The sequence below is a fragment of the Perognathus longimembris genome, chromosome 28 (assembly GCF_023159225.1).
Source record: "Perognathus longimembris pacificus isolate PPM17 chromosome 28, ASM2315922v1, whole genome shotgun sequence".
Lineage (NCBI taxonomy): Eukaryota > Metazoa > Chordata > Mammalia > Rodentia > Heteromyidae > Perognathus > Perognathus longimembris.
The window spans coordinates 73,241,525-73,265,190 of NC_063188.1; positions in this window are offsets into that span (position 1 = coordinate 73,241,525).

Consider the following 23,666-nt stretch of genomic DNA (forward strand, 5'->3'; position numbering starts at 1 on the left):
GCGTCTGCCACCACTGTGACAGCAGGAAGCATCAATAGGAGAATTGCAATCCTGAACACCAGGGCAAAAACTTGAGCCCTGTTCAAAAAATAACTACAGCAAAGGGGACCAGAGGCTAACTCAAATGGTAAAGCATCTGGCAAGCAAGTGTGAGGCCCTGAGTTCAAACCCAGAACTTCCCACACATACACACACCAAAGTTTTGTAAAAGAAAGGATTGGATCAATGACTCCAGTAAACCTTAAAAGTCTCAAAAAACAAGGTCATTGAAATGTATAACACTGCTCATTACTTATACTAGAAGTTGTAACATTGGCTTAAGCTAGTTTGTAGCACATATATCATATATGCATATATATGTGTGCATATGTCCTCATGTAATCAAGTTATTTATAGTGATGTCTATGTTACAACATGCCTGTAATCGCAGTTTCTCAGTAGGCCTAGGCATGGGATCCTAAATTCAAAGCTGGCAAGAACTCAATTCAGAAAACCAAACATAACCACAATTTTTTTCCATTAATAAAATAGATTTGTAGTTTCAGGCCAACTGGATGCAGAAGCCTTAACAAAACATCAGAAGGCTTCATCAGCTTTTCTTCTCCTCTGTGAGTGTTCATTCTCTTTTTAGTGGCAAGATGGCTGCAAACGGCCTAAATTCCATATGAGAAGACCAGCAGGATTGGTCTTGTCCAATAGCTCCAGCGGAAAACCCAAAGAAGAGGCAAAGTGGCACCTCTGGGTTCAACTACCGACAAATGTCCCATAGTCAGGGTGGCCAAAGGGGAAGGAGTGCTTACTGGTTAGCCTCTCATGTGACCAAGGCCTCCTTCAGGGATGAGGGGTGACAACATAAAGGAGTCAGACATTGCTCATAGGGGAAGAGGCTGAGTTTCCAGTGGAGGGGGAAAGTGCTGCAAAAAGCAGACAGACATCCGTGCAATCATTAAACACTAGCAATTAAACTCCTAAAACCATAGCTCACTCAATATGTCTTCCTACCAAGAAAAAATATCATACATCTTAGAAAAAGATACAGGAAAACTTTGACAAAGAGCTCAGGATAAGAACCATGCCATTATCAGGTTTCTTGAGCTCTCTTGAGCACAGAACTGACAAACTGCTGCATAAACTCAGGGTAACCTTTAAATTTTCCAATTAAGATCACAGCACTTCATATACTTGCCATTCATTATTAGAATGTATTGAACTTTCCTCTGAGCATTCTCTCTCATGCCATCCCCCCCCCCCACCTCATCATCCCCCTCATCCCCATTGTTGGGAGTTTGACAGCTGTGAAGCTGGTGGGCTGGAGGGGAACATCCTAGCTAGTGAGATGCCTTGGTCCACTGCCATTGCTGCTTGAGACCACACGGTGTCACTGTTGGAAAGAGATCCTACCCAAGGTGATGCAATGAAGTTCTGTGGAGACCCAGACACACTTGGTAATAGAAAGACACACTGTTATTATACAAGGCAAAACAATCAGACAGGCCCATTTCAGAAAACGTTACATGTAGCTCAAGGTCTCTGTTCACCAGGGACTATGTGGTGGCGTCAGGGTCCCATCTTGTAGTGCTGCCAAGGGTGTTCCATGCATAGGCTCAGGGTACCTCCACTTTCTCTCACAGAACCAGCCCTCTGCTCCAGCTCAAGTTTCAGGAAGCAATGTCAATTCACCTCGGCTTGTCTCATCCTGGGTCACCAGGAAAGCTTTCAGTAAGTCAGCGTGTTCTCAGGAGCTTGACAGCTCCCTGGAATTCAGGGCCGGTCCTCCTCTCACCGGAGCCCTCCACACACAGAGGGCCATTGAAAAGCCTCACAGAAAGCCTTGGAATGCACAGCTTCTTTCCAGACCCATTCACACCCTTCTGAAGCATATCTAGGGACAAAAAAGACAATTGTGCTCTGTAAAGTGTATCTTACAACATTTTATTGTATGTTTCAAAAAATTGCAAATGGGTTTTCTCAGCTGAAGCTATGTGGAAGAATGCTGGAAAAATTGTTCAAAAGTCTTTGCAGAGGACTCAAACCCTAATTCCACATAAAAAAAAATCTACAGAATTGCCCCTTTTGTGATTTGAAGGTAAATGTGGAGTACATTGTTTGGGGTCAGCACGCGTTCAGTACTCAGGCATGAGCATAAAAGGCACAGCTACCTGCTCAGAAGGTAAAGAAAGCCAACCCAAAAGCTGTGTCAAGACAGAAAGCCAGAAAGGTGGTTTTCACCCTGCATCATTACTGCCTGTGATCCCATGGTGTTGTATATGCCTTTAAGGAAGAAGGGAAGGAGAGAGGGATGAGGAGGAGTAGGGAAGGGAGGGATGGATGGAGAGGGGAAAAGAGAGAGGGCTGTGATCAGTGCCTTGCCAGCATGAACTGCAGACACTGATCTGTGTTATACTCTACCTTGGCTATCTATCATGGATATTAACTGAGTGGGCTTCCTTAACATGGCTTGAATTTTCTTTTAATTTACCATAGTTAGAAACAGAGATCCCTCAGAGGGATTGTCCCATTGTTTCTGTGGAGGAGTGAAATAGCAGCTGTCCTAGGCTTGATGTGAGAGAGGACAGGCATATTCTGGTGGTACCAACAAGTCACAGTCTCCTAGAAACGAGTGTAGGGAGCTGAACTGCTGTGGGAGACAATCAGGCTTTCCAGCAGTCACTTCTACAGTGACTGAAGCTACAAATAGTTGCCAGCATCTAGAGAATGAGAGAGAACTGAGAGGCTTGCCGAGCCATGATTACAGCTGCATCCTGGTATTTTCCTCATGAAAAAGAGAGGGTGGGATGTTCCCTGATACATGGAAATCTCAGCCAACTTTATCTATGTGAATTAGACCCCTCTAGTACAGACCAGATGGGCCAGGTTCCATAACAATAGCTCATTACTCCCACTTTCCACAGGCCTGCTAGCTACAGCTGCATGTGACTATCAAGAGTATGGGCCGTTAAGGTACTCAGTTCCCAGGTCTGTCACTACCTACAATTATAATCTGCCTATAGTCATGAGAATATATATATATACCCTAAGCAAAGGATTCCTGTGTAAATCTCAGTCCTTAAACCTATGCCCACTTTCAAACAGGATGGATGAATCCCAAATACCCCCTCCACATTGCTACCTATGTTGGGATAGATGCATGAGAAGGTGAGTCTTAGGGTTCCTTGGGACAGAGCTCCAAAGCTGCACTGCTCACCCCACTGCTGCTTGGGCCCCATTGATCACATCTTGTTTTGCACACTTCAACCAGATTTCATTGTTTTTCCTTTATTTAACCCTCATCCTTTGACAATGATTGTCGTAACGGTGCCCAGGCATTTGTCAGGGTCCAGCACCTTTCTCTGGAGACCCAGCAGCTAATCTCAGAGGACTTCCAAAGCTGTGCTGTCCATGCAGGCTGCCCAGTGCCTCTGCAAAGTCATCGTCCATCACTTCAGTCATTTTGCAGAAGTTCAAGATCTGCAAGGGCCCAGAAGCACAAGACCCTGCTGTAAAACTTATTGTAAATCACTGGATTGTTCCTAAGCTACTCAGAAAAGATCTGAGAAATAGATGAGCTGATCATGAGGGCCTGTTAGTCAAGCTGAAGAACACAGTACCCAGTATTCCCACATGAAGGCACCAGTGACCAAAAGATGCCCTCCACAAGCAGGGGACCAAATGGAATTGCTCTCCTTGTGCTTTCTGGAATGGCAGCTCTGCTCACTGAGGTCAAGACAGCACTGCTCTGGGGATGGGTTTGGTGAGCAAGCACCTAACTACCTGAGTTTGTCCCCACCCCACCCTCATCCCCTGGGAAATGCAAGGAGTCAATTACAGTGCTTTTCAACTCCCACATTCAATCTTTACCAATCCTGAGGACAGTGGAGAAGCTATCCTATTAGGGTGGATGCTGATGTCCTGTCCTGGCTCAGAGCCTGTTATGCCTGTGAGGGAGCAGAGTGGCAGGGGAGAGGGCCCAGCCAGGGCATCTAAGGTACTTTATTGTGTACTTTTAAAATAATTTTTATGCTAGTCCTGGGTCTTGAACTCAGAGTCTGGGTGCTGTCCCCATGCCTTTCTTACTCAAAGGTTTACAAGTGGAGCCACAGCTCCACCTCTCCCCTCTCTGGTAGGTTACTAGAGATAAAAGTCTCTCAGCCATTCCTGGCTAGGCCAGCTTTGAACGTCGTCCTCAGTTCTCAACTTCCCGAGTCGCTAGGATGACAGGAATGAGCCACCAGTGCCCATCCTCACTGTGTGCTTTTGAGTGCTGTTGGGAATCTAGAAGGAAAGGGCAGCAGGTACTTCACCTGCTCACAAACTGAGTCAGACACAAATGCACTGTTTGGCTTGCATGGTATATTGTTGAGGTTATTATTGTTTGTCATCTGAATTGATAAAAGTGTTTGTCATTTTAGAGATGTCATCTGAGAGTGGGTTATTCTTTCTTTAATGTAATTCTTTCACAGTTGTTCACATCTGTGGCTCATCAGAATGCAGGTGGCTCACTCCTCAGTCCCCACCTATGCACTAGGTGGCAGGCATTCTTGATCATCTTCATTTATAGTTACCACTTAGTTAGAATCGTTCAAAAGAAAATCATAGAGCCAAACCATGGTGAGTTACCAAATAACAGATCTTCAAACTCAGGCAAGGTGGTACCTGACAGAACTTAGGAAACAGAAAGACATTTTGCTGCACACCCACACAAGGCCAGGGAGAAAGTTCGAGGCCTCCAGAGTTCCAGGCAGCGTAATTAGGAAAGAAGAGAACATTCTTCTTCTTCTTCTTCTTTTTTTTTTTGCCAGTCCTGGGCCTTGGACTCAGGGCCTGAGCACTGTCCCTGGCTTCTTCCTGCTCAAGGCTAGTACCCTGCCACCTGAGCCACAGCGCCCCTTCTGGCCGTTTTCCATATATGTGGTGCTGGGGAATCGAACCCATAGCTTCATGTGTAGGAGGCAAGCGCTCTTGCCACTAGGCCATATTCCCAGCCCGAGAACATTATTCTTAATATCAGCTTTGATTTATGAGGAGGCAACCTTAAGTCTACTCACAGGCCCAGTGAACTGGTAGAGCCAGGCAGGGGCTCCCTGGAAGCAGGGAACCACCTTGGCTTGCTTTCTCAAGCTCCTGAGTGAGGAGGGAAGAATTGAGCTGCACTGGTGGGCCGCCAGTGCCCAGTCCCCTGAACAAGTGCAGGGCATGCATGGGGCCTTGTGAGAAGCAGCAGGAAGGAGGGAGCAGGGGGCCCAGAACCTTGGCTGTGTTGTCTGTGTGATTGACAGGATGGCAGGGAGAACTGAAGAGAGGCTTATGGAACTCAATAAAGGCTGGAGAATCCAGTGGCTCTGGGCTGCTCTCTGTTCCACAAAGGGGATGTGTGGCTTGCTGTGTGAGTTAGAGACGGGTTGTGCTTGGGGAATAGACTCAGGATGGCTGGAGGGTGGTAACGGGAGTTCATACACCTAATACAGCCAAATCAGAGGAGGCAAGTTACACAGCTTCTCATGAATGTGGTTCTGTGGTGAATGAAAATACGAATACAGAAACTACCGTACCAATGTACAAGGAACCCTGAGAAGGCTTCAGTCCACGCCTTCCATCTTAGAAATGAGGAAGTCAATATGTAAAGTTGTGGTGTCATCTGTCCAAATCCAAGAACACCATCAGCTCGGCAAGGAGTAGTTTCTGTGCACCTCTCTCAGCTCTGAGATCTCTCCTGCCCCCCGACTCATTCATGATACAGTTCCCTGGGCCACACCTTTGCAAAATAAGCAGCAATCAGCAATTATTTTCAAATATTTTAAAAATTAGTTTTATTTATTTTGTGTTTATATGGTTTGGACGAATCGAACCCAGGGCCTCATGCATGGTAGGCAAGCACTCTGCCACCAAAACATATTTCCAGCATCAGCACAAGGGGGTGGCTGTTAGGAGAACTAAAGACCCTTTCAAAGCTGGCACTGGCCTGCAGATCAGCCTGGCTCCTCTCTGGCTAGGGCTTTACCACCCTAATGAGTATGTTGATGGGTAGCTTTACCAGTGCTGCAGCAAAGGGGGGTGTCCAGGTGACACCTATCCTGCAGATGTGCAGGTGTTAAGGTAGAACCTCCCCCTTGCCAGGGATAGGCAGTATTGGAGGACAGGGCTGGGGTCACCGGGAAAGCTCTTTGAATCTTTCCATGTTTTTGCACACTGCCTCTCTTGTGCGGTCTGCTGAGAGGGTCCTTGGGCTGGGCTGATGAACAAAAAGCCCTTCCTTCCCAGGGACAACTAATTCCCTGCTGGCTTGAGCCTACCAACCTGCAGCCCAGGCTCCTGACCCAGCCCTGTGAGCACAAAGCTCTGATTCCATATGCTTGGCTTGGTCAAGGCGACCTGGCTGCATTTTGTGCATAATAGGGGCCTGCTACATGGTGCTGCCATTAATGGGCTTAACCAACAGACAGTGAGTGTTGAGCAGCAATAGCCTCCTGCCCTCACCAAGATGGTGGGTTTCCACAAGCCTCTTCCACTTTGCCTTCTCCCAGGTCTGGAGAGGACTTTCTTTTCCTTCTGCAGTCCCCAGGAAGGGCTTGTTTCCTGACTGTTATCCCTTCATCCTGAAACCTCAACCTGCACATCTTATCCACAGTGATTCCCAGCACTTAAAGAATCCTCCAGGTTAAATTTGGGGACTACGGCTTCACAGTACAGATCAGTTTTTCCTGCCCTACTTCACTCAAGGGGAAATAGAAGGAAAAACAAAGAAAAGGCATTGGTTTTTGAGAAACTGTGTCCCCACATTTGTAGCACATTCCCTTTGGCCCTATGACTTAGATCAGCAGGCCAAAAAACACTAATGACAAACAGAAGGGCAGCACTGTCTATCTTCTCCCAGGGGCTGGATCTACCAACTAAAGCAGGAACCAATTCCATGTCCACATTCCTTCCCATGAATTAAATTGAATTAAAATCTCCACCTGAATATATAATTAGCTCTTTAGGCACTCAGTAAACTTATGTGAATTTTGCTCCAGAAGAGCTAATTTGTCTACGCGGAAGCTTTTATGTTTACTTGTGGAAATATCAAGTACAAAAGCTAGTTGCTGCAGAGTAAAAGCCTAATTCCCTGGTGCCCTGGAAATGCCCTGGCCCATGTGCATCAAGGACAAAAATTCTTCAAGAGACTTTCTCAGGCCAGGTGCCCATGACTCAAGCTTGTAATCCTAGCAACTCAGAAGGCTGAGATTTGGAGGACGTGCTTCAAGGTCAGCCAGAAAAGAAAAGATTGAAGGATTCCATCTACAACATAACCAATCAGAAGCAGGGCCAGAGAGAGAGAGGTATGTTAGGGCCCCAGCCATGGGCAAGCAAGCCAAAAAAATGAGACCTTCAGGTTATCTTTAGGTTTAACATTGGTGGTGTTATTTTCAACATTCTCTTCGAAATTGTGCCTTTTCTTTTGTCTTTCTTCCCCATGGTTTTATCCTGGATGTCATTGTAACTGACTTTGGTACCCTAGATATTGTATATATGTGCATTGGAACTAGGGAAGGGAAGGGAATATCAAAACAGAGGATAAGACAAACCAATGCAACAGGAATACTTACAAAACTATATGGTGTAAACCATCTGTACAACTCATGGGGAAGGGAAATAGGGAGGGGAGAAGGTGGGAGAAAATGATGGAGGATGTAAGAAATTGGATAAGAATTATATGCACTGCCTTACATATGAATCTGTAACCCCTCTGTACTTCACTTTGAAAATAAAGAAATGAATAAATTAAAGAAAAAGATTTGAGAGGACACAAAAAGTGACTAGGAAGGATCACTTTAAAGAAATAAACTGGGCTGGGAATATGGCCTAGTGGCAAGAGTGCTCGCCTCGGATACATGAAGCCCTGGGTTAGATTCCTCAGCACCACATACACAGAAAACGGCCAGAAGGGGTGCTGTGGCTCAGGTGGCAGAGTGCTAGCCTTGAGCAAAAAGAAGCCAGAGACAGAAGCTCAGGCCCTGAGTCCAAGGCCTAGGACTGGCAAAAAAAAAAAAAAAAAGCGGGGGGGGGGGGTGGTGGTGGTGGTGGTGGCTGGGAATACGGCCTAGTGGCAAGAGTGCTTGGCTCATATACATGAAGCCCTACATTCGATTCCTCAGCACCACATATATAGAAAAGGCCAGAAGTGGCACTGTAGCAGAATGCTAACCTTGAGCAAAAAAAAAAAAAAAAAAAAAAAAAACCAAGAAGCCAGAGACAGTGCTCAGGCCCTGAGTTCAAACCCCGAGTTCAAACCCCAGGACTGGCAATCAAAAATAAAAAGAAAGAAAGAAACGGTGGAGCCACAGACCCCTGGCTCACACCTGTTAACCTAGCTACTCAGGAGGCTGAGATCAAGGCTTGAAGCCAGCAGCTAGTCAGGGAAAGAAAGTCATAAGACTGTTATTTCCAATTAATCACCAAAAATAAGTAATGGAGGAGTGGCTCAAGTGGTTGATTTCTAGCCTTGAGCAAAAAATCTTGGGAGCACTGCCAGGCCCTAAGGTCAAGCCTCGTATTCACACACACACACACACACACACACACACACACACACACACACACAAAACCAATACACATGCATGCATACAAGCACACACAGACACACACACACACACACACAAAATGGGAGCTAACATGATTTTCCCCCTTTAATCTCTCAACATCTTAGACTGCAGTTCTGTCTTATATTAATCTGAACGCAGCACAGAGCAAGGACACATGTGGGGAGGATGCTGGCTGAGAAAGCTGAGGAGCTGCCTTCCTTGTGAAGGCTGGGCCACACTGCACTGGAGCCAGGTCAGCTGCTGCAAGTTCAGGCCACATTCCCTCCCCAGGAGTTTTCTGTAGCTGCTCCCTCTGCCTCCCCAGCTCAAAGACATCACTTGGAATAACATTTAATCATGTCCATGTTCAGTTCTTCAACCTAGATAACTCATTCAAAATCATCTGGGCTTTTTCCCACCAACATGAAATTATAACAATACTAGTATAGTCATTTGTTTGTTGCCTTGACAAAATGCTTTTCATAACCTAAATGGAAGAACTCCTTACTTTGCCTGAAAGTTTCAGATGTTTCAGTCCATCCTGATGGGGAAGCAGTGTACAAGAGTTCACAACATGGGCCCCAGAAACCAGAAGAGGAGCAAATCAAAAATATATTGAACAGGATACAGTTCCCTCGGCAGACCTGTGCAAACAGTTAGTGAGCATTATTATCAGTGTTAGAGAAGCGATGTCTCTAATAAGCTGACCAATTGCCTGTGATGAGCAGTCTAGGAAAATTCAGGCTTCACATCCCAGTCTGTAGAGCATCATTCAGCATCTTCTTAGCTACTTATGCTAACTTTGTTTACCAGAGTGCTGTGTTAGGGAACACTACAGCCACAGCCTGGAATCCTGCAGGCAGCTATTTTGCCTGCCACTACTCCTGATCATCCCAGTGCTGTTAAAATGTTTTCTATATCCCTGTGCTATGTGTTAATCTCTCCCAAATAAACAATGACTGAGTAATGGCACACTCAGTTCTCAGTATAAAACACAGTGCCACTGAATCTTTTGCAGCCTCGTTCCTTGCTATTCTATACACTTGACTGTCCTTCCTAGTACTATGTGATGAAAGAAGTTAGGTCATGGTGAATAATTGTTTTTTTCTAAAAACCTAGACTATCTTTAATTCCAGAGACTCTGACTTCTGCTTCGTCAAATCTGCTGTCAAAACTTTCTGCTTTTTAAATTTTCTTGCCTTCTGATGGCCATTTTTTTTTTTTTGGCCAGTCCTGGGCCTTGGACTCAGGGCCTGAGCACTGTCCCTGGCTTCTTCCCACTCAAGGCTAGCACTCTGCCACCTGAGCCACAGCGCCACTTCTGGCCGTTTTCTGTATATGTGGTGCTGGGGAATCGAACCTAGGGCCTCGTGTATCTGAGGCAGGCACTCTTGCCACTAGGCTATATCCCCAGCCCCCTGATGGCCATTTTTGATGCCATCAATTTCTTTACTTATGGTTTGTTTTAGAGCTATGCTTCAGTCTGGCTTTTACATGGCCTAGCTTTTACACTGAAGACTAGTGTTCTTACACTGGAGCGATACTTCTACTTCTAGCTTGTTTTTCTGCTTAATTAGAGATTGAACATTCATTGATTTTTCTGCCTGGACTGGATTTGAACTGTAATTCCCATATGTGAGTCTTCTTTGTGACTAGGATTACAGGTCTGATGTGTCAGCACCTGGAAGGGCTGCTTCCTGTTTTTTGTTTTTGCTTTTGACAGTCCTGGGGTTTGAACTCAGGTCCTGAGTACTGTCCTTGGCTTCTTTTTCGTCAAGGCTAGCACTCTACTACTTGAGCCACATTGCCTCTTCTGGCTTTTTCTATATATGTGGTGCTGAGGAATGAAACCCAGGGCTTCATGTATATGAGGTAGGCACTCTACCATTAGGCTATATACCCAGTCCCAGGCTACTTCTTTAATACTACTGAAATCGATTCCTAGAGCATGTCTACCCTCTCCTGCACTCAATCTCTCACCACCATTTCCATTAACACCTCTAGGGAGTTGGAAAAGAAGCTGTCTGAATTGTGTGATGTCAATCTTGAATTTTGATTTTTACACATTGTCACAGCAATTAATCCATCTGAACAACAGGTGTATTAAGACAAGAAAATATTCATTCAACCCATAATTCTTGACTATTGTATGTAATACCTCATCCTAGGCAAATAGATAGGACAGATTTCTTTCTTACTGAAGCCTGGGAGAGATGACATATAAAGTATGTGACAAGAGGAAGAAAAATACACTGTATTAGAAAGTAAGGGTGACATGGAGAAATAAAACATTGTCAAGAAGTTGGGAAATCAGGTTTAATGTGGAGCAAGATTGTTCGGATGGTATTCTAGAGTGAAGGGTTGGTGATCAGAAGGCTGAGAGGTATGGATCAAGGCCCAAAGCCTAGGGTCAATAAAGCCCACAAGACTCTTATGTCTAGGTAAGCACCAAAATAGGTGGAAGTGGAGCTGTATCTCAACTAGACATGGGAAAAGAAGGTCTCAGGAAGCACCTAGGCCCGGAGGTCAACCCTCAGTGCCAGCAAAAAGAAAATACAAGACAAAGAAAATTCACAAGAAGCATACTCAGGGAGGTTCTCATTAAGAAGGCGATAACCAACAAAATGGAAAGGTAATTCTGCACATTACCACAGGAAAAACACTCTTGTCAATAAGAGATGTATGCCCTACTTTACATATGAAACTGTAATCCCTCTGTATATCACTTTGAAATGAAAGAAATAAATGCGTTTTAAAAAGCACTTTTGGTAGAGTGAGCAGTGATATTCTAATATGAAATGGGAAAAATGACAAGAGTTTAGTGTGTCAATAGCCAAGAAAAAAGTTGCAGACTGGCAAGACAGAAAACATGATTTTCATGAGGCCTATGTAGGCCTACAAGGATGCCTTGACTATGAGAAATACACAGTCATTGGCAGCCTGGGAGTTGAGAGCTCAGGTTCAGTTCCATCAGATTCTGCTGGAAAATAATCCTTGTGGATCCAGGTAAAATGTGGGAGATGGGACAATAAGGAAGTTTCACCAAATCCAGGAGAGAAGTCAGGAGAAGGAAGTAGCTAGAGGGAGAGAAAAGAGACAGTGACATTGACAGAGAAAACAGCTTCAGACATGTGGTACCCTCAGAGAATTACTTTGGATGCGCGGCTGATAGAGACAACAAAGCCCACTCTGGAACATATGGATTTGTGTGTGAGACAATGAGTGAGTCCTGAGGATCTGGCCACAGCAGGAGTCAGGATGGAGATGTCAGCAAGTGCCACTCAAGTAACTAATGTCATCAAATAAGTAGATGTTTTTGCTTTAATAAAGTACCCAACAGAGCTGTGACTTTCTCTTCCTTCCCCAGCCAAGAAGAATCTTTGGACAACTGCTGTGTGTTTCATTATACAACTTTTGAATCCTATGTGTTGGCTTATACCGCATGGTAGTTGATAAAGAGAAGCACCCGGAACACAGAAGGGGTGTACACTGGCCTGGAAAGTGCGAGCTACATAACCAAACATATAACCTAAGGAACTTTATTCAGTGCGGGAGAGAAATCTACAGGTCAGGGTTGACAATTGCATGGAAAATGAGGTGGAATATATAGGGGGCTATGGGCAGAAGGTACAGATATCAGAATGATTTGGACCCATCACATTTGCACAGCCATGTATTTCCATCTCATCCTTCCTTCCCCAGGCTCAGGGAAGGATTGGCTGGGAAAAGAGGCAGCTCTGAAGGTTAGGGCTTAACTCTTGATACCACATGGCTGCCTTGTCATCTCTGCACGTCAGCATTTTATTTGTGACAAGGAAAAGTTCTGTCACACAACCTCTAAAGGATCCAGACCTCCACCTTTCCTGATATCATCTTTGCAATGCCACATTTCCAGATTCAAATGACCTTTATTACAGAGAGAAGGAGATGGGTGTCCAGGATAGACCTGACATCTTAAATTATACTGATGGGTCAGTGTTTGTCACAGAGGGCAGAACACTGCTTATGGCATCTGAGACAGGGTAGCGGGCTTCTACCCAAGGGAAACAGGTGTCGTTGTCTTGGCTCTGGCTGCAGAACCACTTCCTTTCAAGCACATCCACTTCTGGGTCTCCTTCTTGCATCACAGTAGCTCAGCATCCTGAGGAGACAATATTCATTTGGGACTGGAGACAGTCAGTTGTCTCCCTCCCCTTCCTCCCTCCTTCCTGTATCCCTACTGTAATCAGCAGCAACAGATCTTATACTGTAACTTGCTAAGTTGCTATTGCCATGTTGTTTCCTGGGGATTTTCATTCATTGATGGCAACTTTCCTCTTTTATCTTCTCTCCACCTATTCAAAAAATGCCAAGTGGCTTTTTAACTCTAAGGAGCCTGTCTTGGTGTGTTTGAGCCTATACCCAGTTATCTTCATTCTTCAATGAAGTCTTAAGGTCCTGAAGGGTTTTACTCTTGATACAGAATGTTATTTGCCCTGATATCTCACCCATTTAAATCTAGCTTGGCCAAGAAATTGTTGAGACACTTAACTCTGAATGGAAAAAAGGTAAAAGAGGAGGCATGGCTCAAGTCATACATGCCTGTTTCAAGAAAAATGTCTATGTAGATGTAGGCATTGGTATCTCACTCCTGTCCTTCTGGATACTCATGAAACTTAGGTCTGAGGATCCTGGTTCAAAGCCGCAAAGGGCAGAAATCCCCATGAAATATCTATCTTTAATTAACCACCCCAAATCTGGAACTGGAGGTGTGGTTGAAGGGAGAGTGTGGTAGCATAGAGAAAAAGATAAAACAGAGTGCTGCTCTGAAGCAACTCCCCAGGAATGGTTGCAAAAGAAATTAAAACAAAATCAAAAAGCTAAAAGTCAGCTAAAAAGCTGAAGCCCTGAGTTTAATCCCTAGTTCTAGTTAAAAGATGATGACACAGATTTCTTTCTGAAATAAATGTTGCCAATATGGAAAAGTACAAAATGAAAGTAGACTCTGTGTGTGTGTGTGTGTGTGTGTGTGTGTGTGTGTGTGTGTGTTCTGTTGGCTGGAGGTAATTATGGCTAACAGTGAGTCAAGTGGGCCTGCTTCCCACATCGCAGTATTCTGAGCAACATCATCCAGAATCTCCTGTCAGGTGGTGACCATAGACTTTGGGTCACAACGAGCAAGTGGCCAGTACTTTCTTTTTCTTTTTTTCATTTCTTTATTGTCAAAGTGAACTGCAGAGGGGTTACATTTTCATACGTAAGGTAGTGTGTACATTTCTTATCCAACTTGTTATCTCCTCCTTCATTTTTCCCCTTCCTCCGCCCTCCCCATTTCCCTCTCCCCCATGAGTTGTACAATTGGCTACACCATATAGTTGTATGAGAATTGCTGTAGTATTGGTTTGTCTTTTTATCCTTTATCTCTCGATTTCAGTATTCCCTTTCCCTTCCTTAGGTCCAAATACACATATATACAATATCCAGGGTACTAAAATCAGTTACTAGGTAACAAACAGTACAAAAAATGTACCCAAGGCCTAATGTATGAAACTATAACCTCTCTGTACATCACTTTGACAATAAATAAGGGAAAAGAAAGAATTACATGAAAGCTAATACTCTGGTTTCTCTTCAGATCGTATAAATCTTTCGCCTTTTACATGAAAGCTAATCTATTTTGTGGAATTTAATAAAATGTTTCGTATATGTAGTTTAAAATACTATATATAACTTGATAATGTATGAGTAATAAAGATGTATCAAATGTGCTAACAAAATAAATACAAAAAATAAAATCAGTTAGTGATATCGGGGTAAAACCATGGGTGAGAAATACAAAACAAAAAGGGCATAATTTCACATGGCATGTTGAAAATAATGATATACCACTTGTTTCCATAACTTGGAGGTCATTCTGTTTAGCATCATCTTATGTGTTCATATGAACATAGGTATTGAGCTATTGTGCTCTTTTGGTAGGACTATCCTAGACATGTATTAATTAGTCCCAATGAGGGAAACTGTGGAGTCTATGTTTCTTTGGTTCTGACTCACTCTACTTAGTATGATTCTTCCCAAGTCCTTCCATTTCCTTATGAATGCAGTAATGTCACTCCTTCTGATAGAGGCATAGAATTCAATTGTGTATATGTACCACAATTTCTTGATCCACCTATCTACTGAGTAGTATCTGGGTTGTTTCCATATTTTAGCGATGACAAATTATGCTGCAATCAACATAGTTGTGCTGGTGGCTTTAGTGTGGTCTTGCATGTAATCTTTTGGGTAAATACCCAGAAGTGGGGCTTCTGGGTCTTATGCGAGTTCTCTGTTTAGCCTTCTGAGGAACTGCTTTCCAGAGTGCTTGAATAAGTTTACACTCCCACCAACAGTGTAAGTGGCCAGTTCTTTATGTGATACACTCAGGACAACATTAAAGGCTTCTTGAAAGTGGAATTTGAGGAAATAGAAATGTGGTTCAAGTGATAGAGTGCCAGCCTTGACTGATAAAATGAAGAGAGAGTGCAAGACCCTGAAGTCAAGCAAAGCTGTCAGCACACAAAAAAGAGAAAATTTGACATACATTGTTGCTTTGATGAGTGCCAATGGTTGTCCCCTTTAATCCAGAAGTCTGTGATCTGAGGACTGAGCCTTGAAGGCAGCATCAGTAGATGCATTCTTGTGACTCTCTTAACCAGCAAATTAAGCAAAATTTCTAGGAATGTAGAAGAGGTACCAATTTCAGAGCTCCTGACATTTGCAAAACAGCTAAGCAAGAGCTCCAGGCCTTGAGTTCAAGCCCCGTTTCTGTCTCAAACAGGAGACTTTGATCTGAGGCCCAAGCCTGTGTCAGAGTTCCTGGAAAGGGAAGACTAGGAAAGAGTAAAGGAGGAGTTCAGAGTGATACCAATTCAAATTTTAGGAATCCTGAAGGGATATGTCCTGTCCATCCCAGGGAACCATGCTGAGATAATCACAGACAGGAGAAGAAGATTCATAAGGAGATTTATTAGTAGGGCCATAGTTCCCACGGGAGAGGGAGCTACATGGCATCTGCACTTTATCCAGGTGGCAGCTTCTCTCTCTGGGGGTAAAGGGGAAGTAGGTAGGTAGTGAGTAGGAGTGGCACATTAGGTATGGGTGGATATGGAGGCTAGTGGGAGGAGCTGAGGACCTGAGGCTAGGGAAATATTAACATTCCCCCATTTGTTGTTTATTAATAACAGAGGAAGGGTACCAGGCAGTGAGTATGGGCAGAGGTTGTTTCTTCTGGAGCTACTTCCTGCTCCAAAGTGGCGAAGTGGTCAGGGGTCCTTGATTCATCATTTGGCCTCATACCGACCAAGAAGTATTTGTTTGACAGTTTGGTTGGTAAAAGTCCTCATCATTTCCACCAGAACGGTTATCAGGGCCAATGTGTGTCATGGTCTCCGCTGACTACCTCCTGCAGCTTGGGCACATCAAGGAGTCACTGGGGCTGGGGTCTTCAGGATCCAGTTCTGCACTGGGCAGAGCAGTGTAGTAAGATGATGGCCTTGAACTGCAAGTTCCCAGTTGGTGTCCTGAGTGAGCGATGTTATCCTGTTAAAAGAGACTTTTGAAAAGGTCAGGCAAGGGCTGGGGATATAGCCTAGTGGCAAGAGTGCCTGCCTCGGATACACGAGGCTCTAGGTTCGATTCCCCAGCACCACATATACAGAAAAACGGCCAGAAGCGGCGCTGTGGCTCAAGTGGCAGAGTGCTAGCCTTGAGTGGGAAGAAGCCAGGGACAGTGCTCAGGCCCTGAGTCCAAGGCCCAGGACTGGCCAAAAAAAAAAAAAAAAAAAAAAAAGAAAAGGTCAGGCAAAAGGCTGACAAGTTCACAGGACCAATTAACATGAACAACATGGGAAAACACACCCCAGCCACAAGCCAGAAAAGTTACATTTGGAACATAAACCCAATTGTGGCCCATCACAAGGAAGAGGAATAACTGGACTGGGGGCAGGAAGGCAATGTTTAGGGATAGTGGACTGGTTGGGAGTAACCAGTCAGAGGCTAATATATATATATATATGTGTGTGTGTGTGTGTGTGTGTGTGTGTATATATAATATATATTATATATATATACACACACACACAAATAGCAAGTAACAAAGGCAAGAATGCAAGTTTCTCTCCAGATGGAAAATGGACAGAAATGGACATTAGGTGGGTAAACAACTACTTGATCTCCTCACTGTGATTAAATTTTTTTTTGGCCAGTCTTGGGCCTTGGACTCAGGGCCTGAACACTGTCCCTGGCTTCTTTTTGCTCAAGGCTAGCACTCTGCCACTTGAGCCACAGCGCCACTTCTGGCCATTTTCTATATATGTGGCACTGGGGAATCGAACCCAGGGCTTCATGTATACGAGGCAAGCACTCTTGCCACTAAGCCATATTCCCAGCCCCTCTGATTAATTTTGAAAGGGCAAGTTTAAATTGACTCCATTTAAGATGAGACTTCATCTCCTCTTACTCCTCTCCATGGTTCCTTGTTGTCAGGATTGACCTTGTCCTGAAGGTCTAGGTGCTCATTGCTTGGATAGCTTGTCCCAGTTGGCATTCATGGGATTTGAACTCAAGGCCTGGGTACTGTCCCTGGGCACTTCTGCTCGAGGCTAGTGCTCTACCATTTGACCCACGGTGCTGCTTTCAGCATTTGGCTGGTTCTCTTGAACCAAGCTTCCAGTCTGGCCCTTTGCTGGTTAGTTGGGAGATGGAGTTTTAGAGGAATTTTTTTTCTGCCTGGGCTGGCTTCTACCTGCAATCCAAAGAGTCTTAGCCATAAAATCCCTTTTTATTTGCAATTAAAGCAACAAGAGAACAATAGGAGTAGAGCTTACCTGTAACTTGTTGAAAATTGACCAACAAATACTTGCCAGAGTTCTGCTATAACACTTAGAGAACAGCAGACTGAATGAGATCCATGTGCCATCAAATCAAATCATATCATTTAACCTCACTGGCAGGTGGAAGAGAGCATAAATGAATAACAATCAAGAGGGCAAAGGGTCAGGACAATGTAAAAGTCTCAGCTTCAGCGGATCTGAAGTCGTTGTGTCTTCCATCCCGAATCACCAGCCTTCGTTAGTCATGTGTGATGGAGGCATGCAGGAGAGATAGGTTGGATCTACGCTGGCTGTAGTGGCATCTCTCAGAGTCCCCTGGATAGATTGTCATACCTCCTGCTGGGTTGCCTGCAATTTTCTACACAGACTGGTTAAAGACATTTGAAATCTCCCAGTATTCCTTGGTTGCTTACTCTGATTACTCTGGCTTTTGTAGGCTGGTGCCCTACTGGTTTAAGCATGGTGACAACTTTAAAAAGATTTTAGAAGTCTTGGGCCTTTAACCATCCTCCTAGTCACAAAATCCACACAGACCAAAAGCCTACCAAATCTGCTATCTGCAGCAGCCACGACAGTTTCTAAGACATGGAGGGGGAAGGCACCAATGCTAACCTAATGCAACCCTCTGGCCACCAAACACAACTCTGATGCTTTTAGCCTTGGAGTAACTCTTGGTTGCAACTCTGTCAGGATAGGCCTGCTATAAGCCCAACTCTAATCTTGTGGGGGGGTGGGCAGGGGGCAGAGCCAGGGCAGGAGTACTCTGGGCCTGTCAAAAATCTTCACAGGACTCCTAGATTCCCTGAGCAGTTTTCCATGCAAGAGAGAGAGAATAAGGAATCACTAGTAATGAAACCAGGCAGTTGGGAGCAGACTGTGGAGGCAGCTTCCTGTAGCCATGGACCGCCACAGTCCACACAGCTAGCACACATGTCAACCTGCATCCAATAGGGCAAAATATCAATCCTGGGTGAGGAAAATGAAGTTTAGCAGCCACATTTGCACAGTCGTTCCAAAATGACTCTGGTCCCTTGATCTTAAAGAGTTTATGAGAGTACAGGAGAGAAAAATGGAGAAGCAAAATCTTAGTCTATACCAAAGAAAGAATTGTCAGGATCAGACGTACACTTGACTTTTAGTATAGATGGACATAAAGAATATCACACTGGTTTTACATCATTGTACTTGTACCACGTGCTGCATATTTGAACCTTTTGGAGTTTTTGTTAGACACATTTGCTTGCATCCAAACATGATCAGTTTAGGTTCAAAACTTGGTTGTTGTTGTTTTATTTTGGCTTGAAGTATGGTGATAAGAGTCAGGATTGCCTCCAGGCTGTTCACTGTGACTCCACCCACAGGCTGCAAAGATCAGTTTAACACAAGACTTAAAGTAAGTTAAAATAGTAGTTTAAAAAAAGCAAGTAATTTTGAAACCATGATGCCAGTTTTTACATGTTTTACCAACAGACAGACAGAAAGACAGACAGTTGTGCACAAGCCTTGGGGCATACTTAGAATTTTTTTAAATTGACCATGTAAGTTTTCTGGAATTCCAATAGCACAATGATATCATTTTGCCCACAATTTAGAACCACGTGGTCAGTTAAAAAACAAAAAATTTCCAGCAAACAAAAATTTTCACAGATTATATGGCAAGGAAATGGAGAAGCCACATTTTGAGAAACCAATTGAGAGCCAATGGGGAGGATTATATGACCAAAGAAGGTCCAGGAGATGGGAGATGGGACACAAACAGAACACAGACATGTGGCATGCTGTAATGGCAGTGGAGCTGGAAAATCAGATCCAAGACCCCGGTTAAATGATCACTCACCCTCGTTGGAGGTTCAAATCTGTCGTTGTTGTGGTGGATGGAAGTAGAGTGCTTGGTCAGGAGAAGTTACCTCGGTGGTCCTCTGGGTGGGCTTAGGACAGAATAGGTCCTGGGGGCATCTTGGACCCCGCCAGAAATGGGGAGCAAATCCACCAGGGAACCTATCCCGGGTTTAGGCACCAATGAAAGGATATGTCCCGGCCATTCCAGGGGACCATGCGGAGAAAATCACACACAGGAGAAGAAGGTTTATTAGAGGGGCCATAGTTCCCACGGGAGAGGGAGCTACATGGCGTTTGCACCTTTTTCAGGTGGCAGCTTCACTCTCTGGGGGTAAAGGAGAAGTAGGTATGTAGTGAGTAGGGGTGGCTCATTAGGTATTAGTGGATCTGGAGGCTAGTAGGAGGAGCTGAGGACCTGAGGCTAGGGAAATGCTAACTCTTCCTAAAGTCAAAACTGTTCTTTGTAGGAAAACCTAGAGAAGGAAGGCCAAAATAAGGGTGGGGAAGGTTGCCTGTGGACTGAGTGAATTGTGCTGAGTTGGGCCTGGGGGAGTCCAGTTAGAAACACAAGGGTGGGTCCTTATGGAGGATGATTACCATGGATGAAATGGATCACGTCGGTGAGAATGGATTTGAACCACGATGATTTTATGACAGGAGACTTGTGTGCAGAAACCTGAGATGGAAATGGCAAGTGAGGCCTGTACAAGGCCTTACTAAGTCCAAGAGAACCCAGGACCCAGACAGGAGCAATCCAAGCCTGACCCCTGTCAGTACAGCTCAACACTGCACTCCATGCTCATGTCTCCTACTTCTTCTACATAAAATTGTAAGTTGTCTTGGGCATGCTCTCCTCCTGCTTGAGCAGCTCCAAGGGGCTGGGTAGAAATGGTACAGCTGGCAACCTGGCTACTGTGCAAGATTCACATCACTGTCCTTCAAGCTCAGAGATCATCAGGATCTTGAGGCCTACTTATTGTGTTTTGTTCTGTTTGTTGTGTCACTACTGGAGATCTAGAGCGCTGGGTTTAGTGCCCACCCTGAAGCCAGGCCTCTTGCAAGAGAAGATGGGACATTGGGGTAACCATTTTGATCAGGATGAGGAAACACCAAGGATATAGAAGTCAGTTGTCTAAGTTGATGGGCCAGGACTGTGCATCCATCCCCTAAGCAAAGAGGCTATTATGCATGGAATCTTTGCTTCAATCTTCAGTTTTATCAGAGACTCCAAGTCACTCTCTGTATTCTTTCCTTTCTCCCTCCCTTCTGTCTTCCTGACTCTTTTGTTTTCTCTTTCCCTTTTGTCATTCCCTCAGGATATTGACTTCCTGTGTGGTTGTGGCAGCCATGGTCCATGAGCTTCTGGATGCTTTTATTGTCCATTCTCTGGTTCAATTCATCTTTCTGAGAAGTGATTCTGTGCTTTATCTCAGTATGCAGTAACGTGGTAGGCGACTCCTCCCAGCCCTAGTGAACAAATGACTGGGGAGAGGGCCATGGGGAAAGTGACAGACAACTTTGCCAACAGGTAAATAATGTGTCATACAGGGATTGGTGACATCAAGCAAAAAGGAAGAGGAGAGGATATCGGCGTGGGAGAGCAAGTTACTCTATCAGAAGCAGCAGAACTATCTGGGAAACAAAGGAGAGACTATATTCAAAAGAGCCAAAATGGAAGATCACTGAGAACCACATGAGAGCAACAGGACAGCTAAAAATATGGGAGAAGAGCTATGTGAGAGCAAGCTGGGAAAGAGTTTACAGCTCCAGCCTGTACCTCAAGGTAATCCTGGTCCTTCACGATGGAGTGGATTACATGTAAATGACCGTATGGGTATGTGTATACATTTGTGTGTTTGTGTGTATGTACTAATATCTTTATATACATATCCTCATGTCCATATATATATGATACTTTACACTGACCTCAACAGGGTGTAAATGTTCCCTTCCCCCCACCTTTTTAGAAGAAATTTTTTGTTATGTCTTGATGAAAACTATTCTAACTGGAGTCAAATGACCTGTCTGTGCTGGGTTGTTTTGTTTTGTTCCACTAGACCCAAAGCTCTACTTCAAGCATTTTGGTAGTTATTGGAGGGAGCAAGTCTCATAGACTTCCTATTAGTGCTGAGGGTGACCCTGGATACACAGATCTCAACCTCCTGAGTAGCTAGGATTATAAGATTGACTCCCTGGTGCTAGGATTAGTTCTGTTTTGGTGTGTATATAATTTAAGGACAGGGATATTGAGTATTTCTTTGTGTTTCTGTGTTTGGGTGTGGGGGGTGGGGTGCTTCGTGCATGTAAGTGTGCAGATTACATATGTATGAATATACACAGGCATATACAGATATATAATTATTACTACATATATTTATATCAAATATTTGTTGCTGTGGATGTGATTCAATGATTCTGAAGGAAAAAGGAAAAAAAACTGGTAGAAGGTGAAAAAGACCAAAATCATATCTGTGAGTGTATCACAAAATGACAGAAGCTAATGGATTTGTCATAATCACAATGAATACTTTTGTGTAGACAGTACATCCTCCTCTTTTTTGTCTTCTTTTTTGAGTGTGTGTCTTGGTGTGTAGCACAGGCAGGACTTGAACTCATAGTGTTCTGAAATGAGCCTGATTCTATATGCTGGAATACTTCATGAAAATAAAGATAGTTGTTGTGAACCTCTCCTGCATTTATAAAGCACACATTAATAAAATGTACCTGGAAAATAGTGGTTGATTTTTAAACGAGTTATACTATAAAATGAAGTGTTAGCATATTTGTTTCCCTCTGTGCTAATAATCCCATAGTTTACACTATGAAGCCAAACCAAGTGTATATCACCTTTAAAATAAAATAAAAAGTATTTTTACTGAAAATTAAAAGTAGGAAATATATGCGCTTAATTGCCATACCTTCTAATAAGATAAAATATAAAATAACACAGTTCTAAATAAAAGACCTAAAACTTTTCAAATTAAACAGGAAACGATGGTGTTGGTTGTGTCAGTCTGATGAAATAAAAGTCTTCACGACAGCGTCCTGAGAAATGCTGTGGACAAGAAATCCAAGAATGTTATTTCATGAGTGTGTGGTAAGAAGGAATAGATGGCAGGATTTCTTAAACGTCCAAAGCTGTCCCACCTTGATTGATCCATATAATTCTGTAGTTCAAAACACTTGACTCTTTTAGACTAGACTGTGAACCCAAGACTGAAATCATGTCTCTCATGTGTATTATTTAGACTCCTCTACCTTATCCACCTGGAGGCTCCATGGAGACAGAAAAAGGAGGAGGAGCAAAGGAGCTGACCATATTTTCACCCATAGCGAATGAGATCCCATAAAGAAGGGAAAGTTCATGATAATGAAGGACAGCACTTGGCAGTAAACTCTACCATGTTCACTGTTCTAGTCAATTTTCTTGCAATGGTAGAGACACCATCCTATTGTTTTCTTTTCGTGACCTGATATGCAGTGATGCCTGATGAAAAACTTCACTTTGAACCTCAGGTACGGATGTATCTGTCTTGAACCAGTGTGGATCCAGTCAGTTGGTGATGGCCTCATTGTCATTGTGAGTCTCTGTATTGCTGGATTCCTAGAAATAGGAGCCTGAATGCAGGCAAAATCTCTAATACATTTGTATATATTTACAGTCATAAATAAGGGCTAAGAAACTTTCAACACAGCACTCTATTCATACTCCTATGTTGGGGTCAGCTGCACCTTTAAGGGGCCACAGCTGACCTCAGCCTGTCCCTCCCCTTCCTGTCTTTAACAGGAAGAGGAGGAAGTCTGACATCACTTGAGGGACAGCCCCTTGGGACCAATCAGGGGCCCCTCTCTTGTGCCTGCCTTTGGGGTATATCTGGGAGGCTCCTCATTTGAATAAACAGAAGCCCTAGAGGTTTTCTCCAGGGGCCACACATCCGTGTCGTTCTTGGCGGTTTTGGGGCACCCTGCGACCACACGCCACCGAGGCTACCTGTGGCCATCGCTCCCGCGTGAGCGATAATGGACCACCCAGGAAGGGGTGGACAAGCCCCTTCCCCCCCAAGCGAGGGGAAGTAGAGAGAGAGAGAGAGAGAGATGAGGTTACATGTGGCCATCGCTCCCACGTGGGAGCGATAGAAGACCACCCAGGAAGGGGCGGACAAGCCCCTCCCCCCCAAGCGAGGGGAAGTCTAGAGAGAGAGAGAGAGAGCCCACACTCCTAGATTAATTAAGTAGTAAATTTTTTAGTCTTGGTTTGTTTCATATTAACTGAACAAAAGTAATGGGTAAACGTTTTTTCCATGATAGATTTCTCTATAAAACTTACTTGTAAATGTTGTGTCAATTATTTTGATTCACACTTGATGGATATAAGAAGACTGTTTTAAAGAAAGGAGGATCAGGCATAGGGTTATAA